The sequence below is a fragment of the Atta colombica genome, unplaced genomic scaffold, assembly GCF_001594045.1.
Source record: "Atta colombica isolate Treedump-2 unplaced genomic scaffold, Acol1.0 scaffold12, whole genome shotgun sequence".
Classification (NCBI taxonomy): Eukaryota; Metazoa; Arthropoda; class Insecta; order Hymenoptera; family Formicidae; genus Atta; species Atta colombica.
Genome location: NW_017259206.1, coordinates 7,483,005 through 7,487,856, shown reverse-complemented (window position 1 = coordinate 7,487,856; position 4,852 = coordinate 7,483,005). Strand labels below are relative to the sequence as shown.

General features: G+C 42.5%; 1 protein-coding gene across 1 annotated transcript in view; it reads left to right on the top strand.

Annotated features, from left to right (window-relative positions):
* Window positions 1-4,852, top strand: part of LOC108694514 (zinc finger protein ZIC 1-like) — a 21,027-nt gene that overhangs the window by 9,388 nt on the left and 6,787 nt on the right. The gene's annotated exons all lie outside the window — the stretch shown is intronic.

Genomic DNA, 4,852 nt, shown 5'->3' with positions numbered 1-4,852 from the left:
CCCCCCCCCCCCCCCAGTATCCCCTCCCCGACAATGCAACTAAATAAAAAGTACAGCGAGAAGCGTCGAGCGCGACTCGGCGGCGGCTGCTTCATGGACCGCGGGAATTTCAGCTCCCGCTGTGTGAGCCACGGTGGTGCCAAGGCGGCTGTGTCACGGGGAGATTGCGCACCTCCTTCCTTTCTTCCCTTCGACGTATTTTTGTGACGCGAACCACACGCAAAGCGCCACGCGATCTATATACCTCGGTTTCCCACCTCGTCGCGACTGAAAGTGGTCTCTCGCTGAGCATGGGGCGATCTAATTTTCTCCTCAAGGCTTCTCCCTCGAAACGGGCTTCCCGTAGGGCTTTCTTCTCATCGAGATGGGACGCTCTAAGCTTAATGAATGAATTCAATGGAAGAACTATACTGGCGAGGTTAGCGGGTTGTTTCATCTCATCAATATTCTATATCGAAGTTAACAGGGAGAAACCACATATCTACTTTTAATTTTTACTAATTAAACTCAAATGCGCACCCATAGAGTCTTCTTAAGAAAATTAATTAATTAAGAAAATTCAACGATAAATAACGAGATGTGCTTGCTGCCAAATTTTATTACCGCGTACCTGCGACGTAACTTTAATTAAGAGGCATTCGGAATGTCGAAAGCAAATTATTGGCTGCGGCAGCGTTAAGCACGAAACCGCCGCTGAGAGAAGCTTGTACCGGCAAGAGGCGGTTCAATTTTTCACAATCGTCGTAAACAGGCTCCAAAGGACGTAACAGCTACCGAAATGGTCGTCTCACTGGTAAGCCGGGAACGACTCTAAGAGATCTCGAGACCCGATGGTATCCTCAAGGGAAAGCACGGGAATTAAATCTAAATGAAAGATCTGCGGGGGAGAGGTGAGGAGAAATAAAAATCTCTTTCGGCGTTCCTCAGGCGCATCATAAGTAGCGAAGGCGAAGATAGTGGGAGGCAGAGGAAAGAGAACGGAGGGGGAGTAGGTTGTAGGGCTATCTCTCCCGGATCTCAATCTAAAGACTCCGAACATATTTTCTCGAGTTTAGAGTCAGGCCTGACTCCTCCATTGGCCATCGTGGAATCTACGTCCGTCGGGACTGGGATCCTTCCTTCTTTCCCTTCCCTCTTCCGCCTCTATTTCTCTCTCTCCATCGTCTTTTCGCTCTCATCGTCCTCTTCTCGATTTCTTCTACCTGTTTGCCGCGTTCCCCCGAGATCAAAGCACGCCGACGCCAGCAGCCCGGTCCATGGGGTGTCATCCGAGATGAAGGGTGGGAACTAGCGGTTGCAGAAAGGGTCAGGAGGGGAGGGCCCGATAGGGCACCCAAGAAAAGGTGGCCATACAATATTCATTAATGTGCCGAGGTAAGATCGCTGGGGGTATTTCTCTAGAGTCTAGAGAATGAATTGAGAATTGAGCATCGCCGGCGTACCAATATAAATCATAGCGTTGCCTGTGAAATCGATCGGGAAAGAAAAAGGAGGGATCTCCATTGCCTGATCCCATAACAACATCACGTAAAAGAGCTAAAAGTCCCTCGGGAAACGAGGCCGATTCTTGAACAATGACTTATGCGCGAAAGCAAGAGATATATTATTATAAACGACTTAACATAAAAAATTATCTGTTTGCGATACCATTTTGTTCAAACAAATATTTCTTACAGTATGTATAACAGTTTCTGTCCGTCAACTCTTCGCTAGCCTGACGATGACTAAGATTGTAAGCGACACGCCATAAAATTTATAAAACGTATCCGAGATAGATGATACGATACGATCGTTCAGGACGAACATAACGTTGCGGTGAGGATCATTTTTGAAGTTAAGATCGCGGGACAATAGCGTTCGTGTTCCATGGTCAATCCTGCATTTTTTTCAACGGCTATCGACCGTCTGGCATCTAGCTTGTCGTCGAGAAAGATTATATGACTCTATCCTCATCTTTTACCTTGTCAAACGAATCGTCTAATTATTTGAATCGATTTAACGATCAATTCATTTTTTCAAAAATACAGTAAGAATTTTTAGAGATCTAATCTAATTAACTATGCTTCTTTATTCTTAAATTATTTCAAAATATTCATTTTGAAATATATATGCGATATATTAAATTTTGAAAAAATAGAAAAATATTTCTGCAAGATATGAAAAGCAATAATAAATAATGGTAAATACGCGATATTAAACGCGATATTAAAGTAATGGATGGATGTCATTAATTTTGTGTTTATTCGGTTATCAGACGTAGTTAATGTAAGAAGACCCCCTCAGTGGTGTTATCGCCAAGTCAGCGCCGATAATGCGAATGTGTGCATATTCTCACGTATCCTCGCGCTTTTGCAAACCCACTTCTTCGTCTTTCTTGGAAAAAAAAGATTGTTTGCATTACGAGTAAATTTATAACATATAAATATGACGGAGAATGCAAGCAATTAGATCTTATATTTTCTTCAATCATGGTACTGCATGAATAACCTTCCACGAAATTAAAAAACCACTGCTCACGCTGATAGCAACAGGTGGATCTTGATTCTGATAAGCTTGAACTTGTTTACTTCGAATTTCCAGACGTGCATGCGAGTCGCGACAAGATTAGATTGCCGTTCAATTAGCACCCCGGTGAAGAAACATCGCCAGACGGCATTTCGCATCGTGATGATCAATGAGAAAAAAAAAGGTATTTCGTTTTGAAGATTTCCTTTAAATATTACAGAGCTATAATTAAATGAAAAAAAGAAGAAATAGGAGTAAATAGATAAAAAGAAAAATTCGATTGTTAATGACATCTCGCAATGCGATCACGCTATAAATTAGATGATCGACGGCCAAACAAAGCCATACATAGTGTGCGACGGTGAAGGGAGAATTTCTCACGCATCATCGGATCCATCTTTCCTTTATGATCGAAGAAAGTCGACGAGTTTTCCCGGGTTTTGTTCGCGATGCATCGGCCAGTCGTTGCGACCGATGTCGATCGACGCGATCATTCTCTACGAGATGGAAAACGGGATGAGACTTGTCTGACTTTTCATCCGTGGAGAATGGACTCCATTATCTCATGCGCATGGTGTGCGTTTACGACATCTGTTATGTCTACGAGAAGCGTATTTTCCACTTAGAAACGAAGTGGCCTTTATAAATCGTTTTTGGCATTATAATTTACAACGGGGAGTTAAGCATCTCGATTAATGGCGCCGTTAATGATTTACATATGCGTTTATAGTCCCAGTGCAATATAGCGCGGCAAACAAGTGAAATGAAGAGAAAATGAAGCGCTCTTCATTTTCTAAATATAGTAGAATGACATTGAACGAATAGAATGATATAGAACTTCATATCGCGATATATTCTCGAGAAGCGACGTGACACGTTCGAAGAGGAACATAAATAACAAATAATATTCGGGAAGTTGAAATCCCACTGTGTTAAATAATTCTAATATGCCGCCGAGAATGAAAATAATATCACCTTGACCAGTTGTCCCTATGATTAATGCGCCTTCAAGAGATTAGTCGGTCAAAGGAAACATCGTCGTTCCCCTCCTTTAATTATCTTGTTAATTCTGAATATTTAAATAAGATCTAGAATTGGTCGATGTTAGCAAAAATTTACCAAGAGTCACCAATCGCGTGATTGCTCAGTACAAATGTCGTCGCAACAAATGATTCGTGACAGATCGGATTATATAATACAAAATTTTTCCTCTGCTGCGCGACTCTAGACCATGACAACGTGAAACGCGTCGCAACTGGATGATAGCGGATATGTCGATTCCTCTTTTTTCACATCACGATTCTATATATGTTGGACTCCGTTCCATGAGTCAGGAGTCTCGCATATAGGCGGCGTAATTGAGAGTACAACTCAGAATGAGTAATATAATTACCGAATATAACTACGGTCGCGTTGCTAAAAGATCCTGTTGATTTCTCTGAGGTCATGTCACACCCGGACGGAGATCATCGGAGATCATCATCGGCGCGTGCTCGTTCAATTATTAAAGCTCACGCTTACGGTTAGATGTCATGTTTAAAATCATTCTTTATCCACTCCAATATCTCTACCGATCATCTCGTCGATGCTTTCATTCCTTTTAAGCGCCACAAGAAGACGCAAATAATTGCTTCTCCGTCGTTATCAATTGCGTCATCGAGCCAGAAACGTGTTCTCTGACAAGACTGCGTAACCTTCATTGGATCGCCTTTCCAAACGATGACAAGCGGTCACTTCCTGATGACGAAGGCTCCCCTGGATCGAAGGTGCCCCCGGCGGCCGTCGTTCAGGGTCGCTGTCGTCATTTTCACGAGCGCGTGATTCTTTGTCGCCGGGAAGAAATTACCGGGTCAACGATGGCGATGTCTGTTGATTCAGCTTGCAGCCCATTCACACCGAACCGTTAATACGGCAGATAATACATCGCCATGTTGTGAAACGTATGGACTTTGTTCCCACCCGCAACGATCAGCAGCAAGTTGCATGAGGCAAAATCAACGATAGGGGCCAAGTCAATTTTGGTTGGTCGTGACTGCGACGCGGGGGGTATCAGCGACTTTATCTTATTGAAGCTTGACGAGATAAATCTATCTAGTCTCTTCTTTCTCATGGATCTTATGGCTCTATTTTCATTTCCTTAATAAGATGTTTATGAAACGGGAGAGAAAGAGAGAGAGAGAGAGAGAGAGAGAGGGGGGGGGGAGAGAGAAAGAAAGGGGTTTACAGGTTTTGCTCATATAAAGTATAATTCCATTTCAAAACTTTGATGTGATTTATTAATAATATTTTTTTATTGTTTTTGTCATTATGATATTTTCCTAGAACATTCAATATTTTTAAAAATTAG